The sequence below is a fragment of the Taudactylus pleione genome, unplaced genomic scaffold, assembly GCF_031769625.1.
Source record: "Taudactylus pleione unplaced genomic scaffold, aTauple2 ptg000216l, whole genome shotgun sequence".
NCBI classification, from domain to species: domain Eukaryota; kingdom Metazoa; phylum Chordata; class Amphibia; order Anura; family Myobatrachidae; genus Taudactylus; species Taudactylus pleione.
In genome coordinates this window covers 3,740,698-3,757,450 of record NW_028284618.1, presented here as the reverse complement: position 1 = coordinate 3,757,450, position 16,753 = coordinate 3,740,698, and the positions used below count along the sequence as shown (strand labels likewise).

The following is a 16,753-nucleotide window of genomic DNA, read 5'->3' as shown; positions in this document are numbered from 1 at the left end:
AATTTTTGTTGGTTGGCTCATGAGCATTACCTAAATCCTTTACAAATTTCTGGCACTTTGCTAGTTCTTTCCTAGGGTCAGGGAAGTCTGTTATTATGGAATGTAGCTCTCCTCTCATCCATGGACAATGCATCGCTACATTCCTTGTGGCCACTGCACCCTGTGCATCCGGATTCCCAGTGGGAACAGTTATTGTCTGGACGGGATGGATGCCTGCCATACCACTAGCTTTGGCCTGCTTACCTGAGGGAGGGTTCAGCCTACTACTACTACGTATGGTATTAACAACATCCAATACTGTTACAGCGGGTGTTAATACTTCCTGCACTATCAATGGTGGGGCTACCTCCACTAATGGTACTGGTGGGGCAGCAACCTGTGCTTGCTGTGATGGTGTATTTAACATTTTGGCAACATGGGAAAGAGCTGACATTACAACAGGTTCATCATCTGCATTATAAACATGTTCCTTATATTTACTCAGGAGAGGGTACAAGTTACTTGTTACATTTTTATGATTTTTGAGAATGACTGTACCTTCACCCCCATCTGCATAGGGTGGAGGTGGTGCGCGTACACTACTAAAAATACCTTTGGCAATGCTACTTTGCTGTGCATGCTCGCTCCCTTGCGTCGCGAGCACAATACTATTTTGCGTTGCATGCACGCTCCTCTGCATCGTGAATGCGCCACTAATTTGCATCGTGTGCACACCGCTGTGCCACATACTACCCTCATGCTGCCACAACTTTAAGCAATCATTAAACTTTACCCTTTTCTTTAGAGACTTCACTAAACATGTACTGTCTCTAACATTATTCAGAACCTCCAAATCAAAGCTACCAATCTTGGGAAAAGGCTTTTTTCATTTCTTGGTCATCTTGACCCATATGTTACAGTATGCCGTAGCATATGCACCATACTTTTTAAACATAACATACCTGGACTACCCAAGCATCCCTTCCATCAGCAGCACATCATCGACCATTACTAGAGATTGCCTTGCACCCATCTGAGAAAACGCTTAGCAATTTCTAGAGAATTTCGATTGGTGAATGATTTTCAGGGAGCTACGTTCATGCACTCCCTCCCATTATACACAGCATACCCTCCTGGCGTTACAGTCGGCTTGTATAATGAGGAGCAGAATAACCACCTTGTGTAAATTATTCTACCTGCGGCGTATTAAAACAAGCTTCAGCCTCTCGCTCCTTCCCGCTATACACCACTTCCCCACTACGTTATGGTCCGTGTGTATAAACGAGGAGTAAAATTACCGCCTAGCGAATTATTTTACTTGTGGTGAATTTAACTCCAAGCTTCACCACTCGCTTCCTACTTTGAGTTTACTCCCACTGGTAGCATCTAGGACTTCCAGTAACTCCTAACCTTGCCAGCAGTTTCACTCCCACAACAACCCACTTCACAATCACAGTTTATATAACTATGCAGTCTGATCGCATCGCCCAAAGATCCTAACTGATCAATGGACTTTGCGATTAATGGGTGCCCTCAGTTTCTCGATAACCACAATGTACCTGCTTTGTACACTGGCCCAATAGTTTGTATGGCCCGTCAGGCCCCTACCGAGTTTTACTTGAGGTTTAACAGACAGTAACCTCCACTGAGGCTTAACCAGACAGTAGCCTCCACTTACAATCACACGTTTCAGTTACATACACCTTTTCTGTGCAGAAAACAAATAAAACCTTTTCCCTAAATATAGCAGTATAATTCAGAGGTTTAACAAGCAATCACTCTATGAACACAATGACCGTTTGAACACCTGGCAGCAATACCGGAAATATGCGTACGCTATTGTGCGACTTACCCTCTAACACAAAAATTTAACAATTAAGGAAAACAACTCTTCCTTCCTTGCCCCTAAGGTTCTAATCAGCGCTTCTTTAACTCACACAATAACGGATAGCGGTCTCTCAGCATCAAGTGGTAGCAGGTTTTCGAAGGCAGAGTGTTCTTTCCTGCGTATGGCGCCTCCACCCTTTGGTGAGAGACCGATATACATGTGTTACCATGTGAATTGTGGTACTGTGAATTCACTCTACGAGCCCCCAACTATGAATATCTAATAATCTTTATATCCTGGTCGCTATTTAGCGTTTCAAGTCACACAAGAAATAATTGCTTTCCAGACTCTGAGTGTGGTTCCAAAGCTCTCAGAGTCTTAAAAGCATTTAGTTACATGCCTTGATCTAAACACAATTAGCACAAAAGATTATACATTCATTAAGGTACAGTCGATACATACGCAAATGCTCTGGATCCAGATCTCCCGGCATCAAGGATTAAGCCTCCGCCAACAGAGAAAATGATGACTGACTACTATAAGTATAGCGCTTGCATATATACCCTTAGAGAGATTGGCAATACAATGGGGATGAGTTGGCATAGTCCCATTGGTTCTTCCTCTTGGTTCTTCTGTTATAGTTCAGTTCATAGGTCAATTCGTACAGGAATAGTCCAGCCCTCCAACGGCTCTTTGTTTGCATTTTCCTGCCGAAGAACAAGTCTAAACTGGTTAATAACATTACATTACAAAGTACATTTCAATGCCTAACTCTCTATGATCCATAACTTGCAGACGCATGTTGCGATCTCCTTGCTGATGTAACTGGAAATCTGCAAACAGTGGTTTAGAATGACACCAAACATGGTCTGCTTATCATGTACTAAACCTTAGATATCAAAATACATGTAGTTCACAATAGAATTGATAATGAACAAAACCTTTAATATTAACCTCAATGCTATGGAACCTTTTAATGTAAGTGTGCAATATGTAAGTGTGGGGATATTAGGTAAAAGGCGCTAGTATGCATTTTCATGTTCGTGGAGTATACCATGGTATGTGTTTTGCAGGGTTGTTCATATTATGAGTATTAATAAACATATGTCTTGTTGTAGTAAGGACTTTTAATAGTGTTCTATTGCGTAGGAAATGTACGATGCTAAATATCAACATAGCGCTTTATATATTAATACTATGTGTGATTCACAAAATGGTGTTGTGTAGCCATTTGCAAAATGGCGTCGTGTGGCCATTCGCAAAATGGCGTCGTACAGATTTTGATTTTAACAGATTCTGTCTTAGCCAACCGTCTGGCTTCGACAGTATCCTTACTATTCCTTCCTGAACTTATAGAGTCTCCCTGCTATTCCCTCATGCACCTTATAGGGTACCCTTACTATTTCTTCCTGCACCTTATAGGGTACCCTTACTATTCCTTCCTGCACCTTATAGAGTCCCCCTGCTATTCCCTCCTGCAAATTAGAGGGTAGCCTTACTATTCCTTCCTGCACCATATAGGATTCCCTCGCTATTCCCTCCTGCACCTTATAGGGTACCCTTCTGATTGCCTCCTGCACCTGATAGGAAACCCTCATTATTACTTCCTGCCCCTTATAAGGTACCATTACTATTCCTTCCTGCAGTTTATAAGGTACCCTTACTATTCCTTCCTGCACTTTATCAGGTACCATTACGATTCCTTCCTGCCCCTTATAAGGCACCCTTACTATTCCCTCCTGCACCTTATAGGGTACCCTTACTATTCCCTCCTGCAACTTATCGGGTACCCTTGCTATTCCTTCCTGCACTCTTACTATGCCATTGCTTTAATAAGTAAGGGAATGGCGTTGCTGTGATGCCGCTCAGAAATATCGGTCCCCCTGCTATACTTTTGATTAAAAAATAGCTTATAAAAGTTCTACTGCAATAAGCTATAATGAGATGGGATAAGCACCAATGCTAAAGGAAAAGACTTTAGCATCAACCCTGTCTCACCTAAGTCCCAGCGCTCCAGACCACCGCTGTCGGAGTGGACATGAGTGGCCCATCATCATGGGGGGATGGGGCTCCCACTTGAATATGGAACTCAGCTTTTGCATTTTCCCCTCACTGCAAGTGGTTTTATATACCACCCTTTGGCATTATGCCTGTACTATAGGGATCTCTAGTCCCTGTTAGAATTATTTACTGTAGTAAAGTTCTCTACAGTTTTCTTATAGGTTTACTGTTCATCTACTACAGCATTTTTATTTGCCATATATTATATACTGTTTATGTCTACTATTCATGACAGGTATTGTCTATTTATTTTCTGTTTCAATCTATAGGTGTTATATAGGGATTTGTTCTTTACCCTTATCAGTATTGTCCTACAATATCCTTTGCAATTTCTGTTTTTCTCTCTGTATAAGCATTATCTGTTTTAGGTTATATGTTTCTGCTATTTCACGTAGAATGTATCAATTTTTCTTGTTCATTTTTGTCTGTAATGTCCTAAAAATGTTGCTTCCCCTTTTCTCTCCCTCACCCCCCTACCTTTTACCTTCCCTACACTTTCCCTTCCCTTCCCCCCCCCTACTCCCTCTTTGTACCGACACCCCTTTTAGGTGACATTATGTTTCCCTTCCCCAATGGGTTATATTTAATATTTAGTTTAGTCCGACTAGTTGGGGACCAGGACACCCTGGTCATGCTGTGCTCTCATACCACTACCCCCAAGCACCCTTTTTTATCTGCTATCATTCTCAGTTTATTTGTATTTGTCACGGTCCTTATTACGGACCCTCATCAGCAGGGTTTTTGCCCTATTGGGCACTTTTCTCTACTATTTTCTCATTTTCTACTCTTTTTCTACTCTATAGTTTGCTCTCTTCTCTGGGGCGGACCTTTGGTGGTCTTTTGGTATCTCTTTAATTGTTCTGCATCTTATTAATTTGTATCTCATTGGCAGGGTCGGTGCTAGACTTCTAGGCACCCTAGGCAAAACTTCTGCATGCGCCCCTACTCAGTATTCATTTAGCCCCTCAGGTGAAAATAACTTTGCACAGGTGGAGTGATGGATGAGTTTTGTATTAAAAGAAAATATTTATATATACAGTATATATTTATATAAAACTTATCCGCAACTCCACCTGTGCAAAGTAATTTTCACCTGAGAGGCTAAATTAGTACGAAGAGGGGGATGCGGGCAGGAGTATGTATATATATATATATACACACACACATATCACACATATCACTTTTCACTCTGTCTCCTAACACTGCTTAGTAAATAGACCCCATAGTCTTTCTGCAGGAGACTCACTTCACTGGTTCTCACTCTCAGCTGCAAAGTAAACATTTCAATCAGACCTTTTTTGCATCCACTGATTGTAAGAAGTGAGGGGTTGCTATCCTGATTCACTGTAACATCCTATTTGTCCATACTAAAATGATTGCAGACCCAGAGGGACGTTATCTAATAGTAATAGGCACCCTTCGTACGGAGGTTCTTACCCTTGTTTCAGTATATGCCCCTAATCAAGACCAATCACAATTTTTCCATTCTTTATAATAATATAATTTTGGGAGGGGACTTCAACACTATCGACCCTTTTCTAGATAAATCTGGTTCCCCCAAAGAGCTGACACCATCTAGAGCACAGGTTCTCAAACTCAGTCCTCAGGACCCCAAACAGTACATGTTTTCCAGGTCTCACAGAATCACAAGTGAAATAATTAACTCCACCTGTGGATCTTTTATAATGTGTCAGTGAGTAATGAATTCACCTGTGCACCTGCTGGGTAAACAGGAAAACGGGAATTGTTTGGGGTCTCGAGGACCGAGCTTGAGAACCACTGGTCTAGAGTCTCTGTTGCCCTTATGTCTTTCCTTAAACAGCTTGACTTATGTGATTCCTGGCGCCTTAGACACTCCTCAGCTAGGGACTACACCCATTTCTCCACACCACATCAACATTACTCCCGTATTGTTATGAGCCACATCTCTCAGTTGATAGGTTCATTAGTTACCGATTCGGGCATTACTCTGTTTACTTGGACTGACCACCCAGGGGTTTATATTCTTTTAGATATCTACAGGGCTCCATGAGGGATGTGTAAATGGCGACTAGATTATTCTCTTTGCTGCACCCCTTAACCCTTTCTGGATTTAAACCTGGAATTATTTGGGAAGCCCATAAGGCTACCATTCAAAGCCATCTATTGGCAAAGGCCTCAGCGGTCTGAAAAAAGACGTCCCAGGAAATCTTGTCCTTAGAATCCCTGATTTGCATTCTGATAGACCAACATAAACACTCCCCCAAGGCTTCTCTTCTCTCCCAGATAGATTGCCTTAAAGGGCAGATGAATGCCCTTTTATCTCGCCGGGGTGCAGCCATATTACAAAAACGGCATCAACGGTTTTATGACAAAGCAGATAAAATGAACACCCTCCTAGCTAATAAATTGAGGACTAAGCAAGCTTCAAGTACAAAAGATAAACTGTACTCCCACGGATTAGGTACATATATATATGACCCCGCAGTGATGGTACAGGAGTTTAGGGATTTGTATAACTCTCTTTATAACCTACCAGAACCCCTCTTTTCCTCCTCCACTGGTTCTGAGGGAGTCCCAACTTTCATTGCTTAATGAGGATATTACTATAGAAGAGTCAATGGCTGCTTGTAAGTCTATGCGCAGGGTTGTCTTAACAGCAGTGTGGGCCCTGGGCAAAGCAATGCACTTGGGCCCCTACCCACCCATTCACGGGAAAAATTTTAAATGGTCAATAATATTAAACCCTCCTGCATGCCCATCAGACCTCCACACAGAACTCGTAATGAGGAGACGGGGGGTGGGGGGGGGTAGATCAAAATACAGTGCACTGGCGGCCGTCTTATAAAAATATCACAAATCTACCAACTGGCCCCGGCTGCAGGGGGGTGGGTTGGTGGGCCCCTACAAGCTTTGGGCCCTTGGGCAACTGCCCAACAAGCCCAATGGAAGAGATGGCCCTGTCTATGCGGTCTTCGGCTACACTGGGTCCCGATGGATTTATAGCGCAATATTATAAATCATTTGATATGGAACCCGCCCTCCACCTCTCCTCCCTTTTTAATAATGTATTAGGGGGTGCGTCTTTTTCTCCAGCCTCCACTCAAGCTGATATCGGGGTAAATTCAACAGAGACCCCACGCATTGCTCTAATTATAGGCCAATCTCTTTGCTAAATGTAGATCTGAAAATTTATGCCAAAATCCTGGCTAATCAGTTAGCCCCTCTCCTTACCCACTTGGTCCACCCAGATCAAGTGGGCTTTATTCCAGGTCGTCAGGCATCTGACAATACTAGGAGAGCTATAGACCTGATTCCTTCTCTAATTATGGCACTGGCTGCTGAGACTTTTGACCGTATTTCTTGGCCCTTTGTTTTCGGGTTACTCTAGAAAATGGGATTCTCTGGAAATTTTTGGATGGTATCCCTGCACTTTATTTAGTCTCTGTCAATCGCACTACTTCCCCCTTCGGAATTGCCAATGGCACCAGAGAGGGATGTCCTCTTTCCCCTCTAATCTTTGCCCTAGTCATGGAACCCCTGGCAGCTAGGATTCAAAATAATTCAGATTGGAGTAAAAGCTGGCTCTTCTGAGCATAAAATTGCATTATATGCAGACGATTCCCTTGGGAATCAGCTCGCTCTCTGCAACCTCTCCTTGCTGAAATTGACCTTTACTCTAGTTATTCAGGCTATAATGAGCAAATCAGAAGTGCTTTACTTTTATCTACCTGGACCAACTAAAGACCTTCTAGAGGCTTCTTTTCCATTTAATTGGCTTAAACAAAAATATCAAATATCAAATAAAATCAAATATTTAGGTATTTTCCTAATGCATCAGCATCACCAATTATTTCACATTTTTTTTACCTGGTCTAAACACTTTATTTCTTGGATAGGCAGAGTGAACTCTGTGAAAATGAACGTGCTCCCTCGGATCCTTTACCTCTTTTAAGACCCTCACGATTTTTGTACCATCCTATGTTTTTAAATTTCTGCAGTTTCACTCCTCGCAACTTATTGGGCGATTAAAATTATTGCATGGTCCTACACTTAGCGGGGGGCTAGGTATTCCTGACTTTAAACAATATTATTTAGCTGCGCAACTCGCCCATAGTGTGCAATGGTGTAACCCCAGTGCTAGAAAGGTTTGGGTTGCAATTGAAGCTGATCCTTAGGGTTCAGCCTAGGATCAGCTATCTCTCACCTCTGCGCCGGCTTCCCTTGACTTCTCATTCGGTCAGTCGTCTGGTGCAGTGATGGGCGAGATGCTGAGCATCCTGCCTTAGGTGCTTGCAAACTTCCATGGTCGGCTGTGTGTGTTGGGGATCGGTGTTCCTAGCATGGGCACCGCCATGACAGTTCCTATCAAGTGACAGTATCCCAACCAATGGTAGCGTGATCTCGGTCAGCTGATGCTGTGCTCCAATCATCTGCTACCCCTGGGTATATATCCGGCTCCAGAACTCCAGGAAGTTGCCTGAGCAATGTTGTCGTTTTCCAGTGTCTGCTGATGCTACTTCATTCCAGGTCTGTCCTTGTGTTACTCCTTTGATTACCAGTGCCGACTCTTGTGCTTCAGTGTGTTCTGAATGTCTCTCCTGTGCTTGCAGCAAATACCTAATCATTGTGCTCAGTGAGTTCAGTATATCTCTCCTGTGCTTGCAGCAAATACCTAATCATTGTGCTCAGTAAGTTCAGTATATCTCTCCTGTGCTTGCAGCAAATACCTAATCATTGTGCTCAGGGCCTGATTCAAAGCCGCTCGCTCTGAATCAGGGCCAGGCTTTTTCTTTTTTGAAGCGGACTCTTGGCCACCCGCATAGCTGTGGGTGACCACCCACAGCTATTGCGAGCGGCCATGATGATGGTCGCGATGGTCAAGACCATCACGACCATCGGGCTTGCGACCCTTGTGGTAGGGTCTCATGGCCGCAAGCCGCAGAGAGATTTGCGCTCTAACAGAGCTGGAATCTCTCCACTGACATCACTCGTGATGTTAGTGGGGCCGCCCCCAAATGGCAAGCGTTCTCATGGGAATGCCTCCATTTGGGCAGTCACCCACAGGCCCGCCCACCAAAGGGGGCGAGCTGTCACTCAACATCGATAGCTCGCCCCCTTTGGTGCGAGACCCGGAGCGATGGACGGCTCCGTCATGCGCATGCGCTGTTGGCCACCATCAACCCGGTTGCGAGCGCTCAGCGCTTACGACTGGTTCTAAATCAGGCCCTCAGTGTGTTCAGAATATCTCTCCAGTGCTTACAGCAATTACCTAATCATTGTGCTCAGTGAGTTCAGAATATCTCTCCAGTGCTTGCAGCAATTATCAGCCACAGATCTGCAGTCACTACTGCATTCAGTTACAGTTCGCTGTCACTACAGCATCCAGCCTCAATACCGCTGTCACCACAGCATCTAGCCTCAGTTCTGCAGTCACTACTGCATCCAGCCTCAGTCAATACAGCATCCAATCCTCTGTGCCATTGTGCCTCCTAGACCCTTCAGTATATATTAGAAGCTATACAAGGGTATAGCATATTTCTTGTAGAAATATTCCCTAGTGCCACTGTAATGAGATTCTCCATTTCCCATGGTATCAGTCACCAGTGCAAAAAGAACCGCGACCTGCCAGTTGAGTGCAGCTAAGCCCATATCCCGCTTGGAGGGGTCACTGGCAAACACCTCCCGGCTGGTTAGACTACGCACCTTTGTACTGGTCTTATCAATGACTGGTATTCATTGATGAGGAGATCTTGTGCCCCACGTCTCAGATTCCCCCTTCAGTCTTGGACCTCAGCATGCACTCCACAGTAGGGGATTCCATACAGCCGGTCGTGACAGTTTGCTCAGGCCATAAAAATATGCAAGCCGCCGGGTTGGAGGATAAGGTGGGGATTTTCTAGCTGCTCTCTCGAGTGGACGCTCATGAGACATTTCTGCGGGTTGTGGGGCAACACCTGCAAGAATTTTCGGGGTTATTCAAAGAAATTTATTTTGCTCCATCTGTATCGTCTCCAGCTATTTCTCAAGTACTATCAACAAAACTTCCTGTGTCTGGCTTTTCTGAGTCTCATATTTCACCGCCTCCTACATGTGTTGGGGATTGGAGTTCCTAGCATGGGCACCGCCATGACAGTTCCTATCATCTGGGGAAAGCTTTAAGTCTTCAAGTCTATCTTCCGGAGATCCCCTGTCTATGTTGGCAACTATTTCCAGTGAACATAACCTCCTTATAAGTTTTTCTCAGCTTTTGGAACAATTCCAATGTCTTCTCTCCAAGATATTTCAACTTATTTCTAAGTCCTCTAGTACTACCCCTGATGTATCTAACATCACCGTCAGGGAGGCTGGATTAAGGCATCGAAGCTTCCTGCGTCCCAAGCTTTCGGAGAGCGAACGTCTGCGCAGCCGGGAACTACAACTATGCCTGTATTGTGGTTATGATGACCATTTTATCCAAGACTGTGCTCTTCATCCTTCTAGAGGTGGGGACAAGGGTGTGCTCCTCAAAGACAGCACTTACAGTTTTTCCCCGTCATCACTGGTGATCGCTACTCCTTCCGTTTCAAACAAAAAGGAGACGCTTTCCAAACAAAAAGCTTATACATAACTGGGGTCCAGCTACAAGATGCTTCTTTCCTTGTCTAAGAAAGGTAGGAGGTCTTCAGTCAGTTGTCCCTGAGGAGTGGCTCTCCCCAGGAGGTGATCGTAGGTCTTATATCTCGAGACAAAGCTTCAAGCTCCTCATCCAAAGGAGGGAATTCAAGTGACATACCCCAAGGAGGGGTTTTAAGTTTTGTTCCTCAGAAGGAAGTTTCGAGTAATACACCCCATGAAGGGGTTCTAAGTCTCTCACCTCAAGGTGGGGCTTCAAGTCTCATATCCCTAAAGAGAGTTTCAAGTTGCTCACCCCAAGAAGAGTTTACAAGTCCCATACTCCAGGAGGGGTTTTCAAGAGTTTTACCCCGGGGAGGGGTTTCAAGTGCCATGCCCCAGGAGGGGGGCTTCAATTTCAAATCTTTCACCCCGAGAGGGGGGTACAAGTTCTGTTCCCCAAGAAGGGGCTACCACTCTCCTACCCCAGGTGGGGTTTTCTGGCGTTCTACCCCAGGAAGGGGTTACAAGTACCGTGCCCCTAGAGGGGGCTCCAATTTCAAGTTTCGCAACCCAAGAAGAGGTTACAAGTAACGTACCCCAGGAGGGGGTTTCAAATTCATTTTGAGTTTTACACCCCAGGAGAGGGCCTTCATTTCAAGCCTTACACCCCAGGAGAGGGACTTCGTTTCAAGTGTCATGCCCCAAGAAGGGATTTCAAGTGTCATGCCCCAAGAGAGGGTTTCATGTGTTATTCACCAGGATAGGGTTCCCAGTGTTATACACCAGGAGGGGATTTCAAGTGTCATACCCCAGGAGAGGGTCGTCGTTTCGAGTTCTTCACCCCAGAAGGACATTACAAGTTTCTCGCCTCAGGATGAAGTCTCCAATTTGAGTTATATACCCCAGGAGGGGGTCTCTAATCTCTATGCCCAAGACAGGGGTTCAAGGGAGGTACTCCAACAGGGGTTTTCTGATGCAATACCCCAGGAGGGGTATAAAGTGTCATACCCCAAGGAGGGGTGTCAAATGTTATACCCCTAGAGGGGGTTTCTAGTGTCATGCCCCAAGAGGGAGTTCCAAGTGCTATTCACCAGAAAGGGATTTCAAGTATCCTACCCCAAGATGGGGTTTCTAGTCCTATATCCCAGCAGGGTTTTTCCAGTGTTACACACTGGAAGGGGGTTTTAAGTCTTACACCCCAAGACGAGGTTTCAAGTCTCATACCCCAGCAAGAGGCTACCAGTGTTACACCCCAGGAGGGTATCTTGAGTCTCATTCCCCAGGAGGGAGTCCCAAGTCTTACATCCCAAAAAGGGGTTTCAAAATCCGTATCCCAAGAAAAGGTCTCAAGTTTCATGCACCAAGAAAGGGTCTCTGGTTCCTCACTCAAGGAAAAGTCTTCTAGTGTTATGTCAGAGTCAAACATTTCAGCACCCCATCAGTTGGGAGGTTCACAAGATGATGCTGCTGCTACACTGGTAGGTTCCACTCAGGATCCATCTGATGTTTCTATGCCCATTTGTTTCGATGGAGATTTAATGCAGTATTATGCCTTGGTGGATCACTTCATCGCTATTATGAAATCCTCCCCATGGTCAAACCTACTAATGTAGTAAAATTTATCATTTCATCTTTCCGAGGTAAAGCTTGGGACTGGATTGAGCCTATTTATGATTCAAAGGATCCGATGCTGTCAGATTTAGCAGCTTTCAGTGCAGTAGTCATTAAAGAATTTGGTCCAACTTATCCAAAGAGTTCACTCGTAGACACTCGCCTCAACGAAGTCCCTACCTTTAGAGTACCATCTTCCACCGTTAAACTCAGGTGCACTTCTTTGAGTCTTTCCCAAAATAATCCGGCGCAAGCACAGCCTATTCAGAAGGAGGGAACTCAGAGAGGTATTAGAATGATGAATTATAATACAGATTCTGACTATGATCTTGAGCATGATGAAAAATTATTTTCAGTAGTTCCCTTGAAAAACCCTTGTCAACTTAAGTCTTCTTCTTCAAGTGGTTCGAAAAAATCTCGGAAAAAGAACTTCCATGTGACCAACCTTTCAATGACATATTAACAGTTTGTTCCAATTATTAGTCCCATTTGAAGTTTGAGAGACCATCTGGTAGTTGTGTACCTTGTTCTTCTAAAATCTTTAAACTCTTCTTATGTTTTCAAGCAAGATTTTTTGGATGTTTTCAAGTAAAAAAGATTTTGTTGTGTACTCCTAGTGAAGATCTCTTCAAGGTTTCTTGAAAGTTTGAGCCTAAGAAGGATTATTTGGAGATATTCACTTTTCGTGTTCTGTCCTTCTGAGAAGTTCCATTCTAGCCTTTGTGGGTGTCAGGTGTCCACCCTGAAAGGGGGGGGGTACTGTCAGGGTTCAGCCTAGGATCGGCTATCTCTCACCACTGCGCTGGCTTCCCCTGTCTTCTCATTTGGTCAGACGGCTGGTGCAGTGATGGGCGAGGTGCTGAGCATTCTGCCTTAGGTGCTTGCAAACTTCCATGGTCGGCTGTGTGTGTTGGGGATCGGAGTTCCCAGCATGGGCACCGCCATGACAGTATCCCAACCAATGGTAGCATGATCTTGGTCAGCTGATGCTGTGCTCCAATCATCTTCTACCCCTGGGTATATATCCGGCTCCAGAACTCCAGGAAGTTGCCTGAGCAATGTTGTCGTTTTCCAGTGTCTGCTGATGCTACTTCGCTCCAGGTCTGTCCTTGTGTTACTCCTTTGATTACCAGTGCCGACTCTTGTGCTTCAGTGTGTTCTGAATGTCTCTCCTGTGCTTGCAGCAAATACCTAATCATTGTGCTCAGTGAGTTCAGTATATCTCTCCTGTGCTCGCAGCAAATACCTAATCAAAGTGCTCAGTGAGTTCCGTATATCTCTCCTGTGCTCGCAGCAAATACCTAATCATTGTGCTCAGTGAGTTCAGTATATCTCTCCTGTGCTCGCAGCAAATAAATAATCATTGTGCTCCAGTGTGCTCTGAATATCTCTCCAGTGCTTGCAGCAAATACCAGCCACAGTTCTGCAGTCACTACTGCATTCAGTTACAGTTCGCTGTCACTACAGCATCCAGCCTCAATACCGCTGTCACCACAGCATCTAGCCTCAGTTCTGCAGTCACTACTGCATCCAGCCTCAGTTCTGCAGTCACTACTGCATCGGGTCTCAAATACCACTGTTACCACAGTTTCCTTCCTTAGTTCTGCAGTTACTACTGCTTCCAGCCTCAGTCACTACAACATCCAATCCTCTGTGCCATTGTGCCTCCTAGACCCTTCGCTATATATTAGAGGCTGTACAAGGGTATAGCATATTTCTTGTAGAAATATTCCCTAGTGCCACTGTAATGAGATTCTCCATTTCCCATGGTATCAGTCACCAGTGCAAAGGACCGCGACCTGCCAGCTGGGTGCAGCTAAGCCCATATCCCGCTTGGAGGGGTCACTGGCAAACACCCCCTGGCTGGTTAGACTCCGCATTTTTGTACTGGTCTTGTCAATGACTGGTATTTGTGGATGAGGAGATCTTGTGTACAGGCCCCACGTTTGATTTCCCCTTCAGTCCTGAACCTCAGCTTGCACCCCACAGGAGGGTATTCCATACAGCCGGTCATGACACTGATACACTGGGTCTCTCCACGGTCTCCTCCTTTGGCTTCCAAGGTCTCGTCAACCTAAGAACGTTGTCTCTCACCCGATAGTCTCCCGCTCATTATCTACTGTATTGGGGACTATGCTAACAAGAAATTTGGCCTGGCCCCTAGCCCTTCTCCTGTTGTTCCCATATTTCGCAACCCTGATTTCCCTCCAGGTAAACACAAGACCTTTTTTTTACCCATGGAAGGAGCGAAACATCCATTATTTAAACGATATCACTAGGGACTCTAGTTTTCTCCAGTTCTCCCAGATTCAGGAGGAGTCAGCTCTTCATTCTAGGTCCTTTTTTAATTTTTACAACTTAGACACTTTCAGTCCACAGTGAAACACCTCTTCACTAATAGACCCCTCTCCACTTTTGAGGCTTTATGTTTGAGTCGTTCCTCAACCAGAGGAGTAATTTTCTCTCCATATACAGTGCTAATTGAGGAATCTCCATCACTATGTGATCCTCACGAAAAGGCCTGGGAAGTGGACTTGGGTACCTCTTTAGAGGATGAGGAATGGACTGAGATCTGGGACAATGCTGCCTCTAGCTCAATATGTATCAAGATAAAAGAGAATACATACAAACTATTAGTTAGATGGTATTATGTGCCTGCTTGATTGAGCAAAATGTATCGTGCACATCAGATAGATGTTGGAGAGGTTGCGCTACTGAGGGCTCCTTCTTTCACATGGTGGACCTGTCCCAAAATAGGTGATCTGTGGAAAGAAGTCATTGGCCTTGTATCTCATTTATTATCTATACCTTTTCCATATGATCCTAAATATATTCTTCTTCCCCTAGACCTTCCTACATTGACTAGACACCAAAACAAAATAATGCATCATATTGTCAATGCAGTGAAGTGTCAACTGGCTGTGGATTGGAAGAAGCTTGACTTCCCCCTCCATGCAGTCTATTCTATGTCGTGTATGACTAGTATTATTAAACACTCATTTAAATCTATTGATAAGACATGGAGCCAATGGTTAGCTTCTCAATCTCCCCCCTCCCCTTTTGCCCTAGAACAATCCACTATGTTTAGTTTTATATTTGTTTTTAAGGGATGCAGTCAGGATGCTGACGGTCGAAATGCAGACCGCCAGCTTCCCGACTGTTTAATCCCGGCAGGGGTCTAATGACAGTCATCGAAATCCCGACACCTCTCATTTTACCTATGCCGGGAGCCCGACGCCCGGCATACCGAACAAAGGTGCAGCGGGCGCGGACAGCCGCGGGGGGGAGGGTTAGGTTAGGGGCTCCCGAGTGGACTTAGGGTTCGGCACCCCCATGAGATGGTTAGGGTTAGGCTAGGGAAAGGGGGGTTAGGCACCCCCGGGGGGAGGTTAGGGTTAGGCAACTCCCTGGGAGACTTAGGGTTAGGCTGCAGGAATGGGGGGGTTAGGTTTAGGCACTTAGAGGGGGGTTAGGTCAAAGCACTGGGGTGGGGAGTTAGGGTTAGGCACCCCTAAGGGAGGGTTAGTTGGGGGAGATTAGGGTTAGATAGTCTATTTACCAATCGGGATTTGGATGCCTACCGGTCTTCTGCTGTCCGGCGGTCATTCATACTGATCCCGTTTTTAATCTAGGGTTTCCTTTCCCTTTCCCTTTCCCTTTCCCTTCACCTCCCCTACCCTCCCATTGTGGTATTTTTTGGTCTTAATTAATGTGTTAAATCTTAAAAAAGATCACACTTTTTTTTTTTCCTTTGCCATTTTTATACAGAATTGACCTTTATATTTGATTATTTTTTATGTTTATGTGATTATGAATGTTATGGTCTCTATTATTTTTTGTGATCATTCAAATAAAAAGTGTTTTAAAAAAAATAAAAGAATGATATTAATAAATACAACAACAGATTCAGGGGGTCATTCAGACCCGGTCGCAAGCGCTGAATGCTCGCAACCGGGTCGATGTTACCCCACTGGGCATGAGCACGTCGCTCCGGGTCTCGCACCAAAGGGGGCGAGCTGTCGATGTTAAGTGACAGCTCACCCCGTTTGGTGGGCGGGCCGGGGGGTGGCTGAGCAAACGGAGGCGTTCCTTTAGGAACGCTTGCCGTTTGTGGGCGGCCGCACTAACATCATCAGAGCAGGAAGCTCCTTGGGGCTTACAAGTGGCGAGACCCAACCTTAGGGTCTCGTCGTAAGCCCCGATGGTATCGATGGTCTTGACCATCGCAACCATCACCCTGGTCGCTAGCTAAGCTGTGGGTGGTAACCCACAGCTTAACTAACGACAAGGAGGCCACACTAAAAAATAGAAGCGGCCGCCCTCATTCAGAGAGAGCGGTCGTTTCTTACGACCGCCTGTGAATGAGGGCCTCAGTCCTGTTACTGAACTGAACTTACTAATGGAGCTGACATTGCTTTAGGTCACAAGGGTGGGCAATAAGCTGCTCTCCAGCTATTGTTGAACTACAAATCCCAACAGTCCTTGCAACAGTTTTAGCATGGCCACAAAGCAAAACTGTGGCAGGGCATGCTGGGATATGTAGTTTTACAACAGCTGGGGGGCCTCTTATTGCCCACCCCTACTTTAGGAGCAGGGCCAGCTGCTATAGCAAATAATGAAACTACCCATCTAAACGTCGGCTGCAGTGGCCAGCAATGTGAATCTTTGCTGAAAGTCATAGCTTATTACATAAGGATT

At 45.1% G+C, this 16,753-nt stretch overlaps 1 pseudogene; it reads left to right on the top strand.

Moving 5' to 3' along the window:
• LOC148517456 (macrophage mannose receptor 1-like) overlaps positions 1-16,753 on the top strand; it is a 268,777-nt pseudogene that overhangs the window by 227,614 nt on the left and 24,410 nt on the right.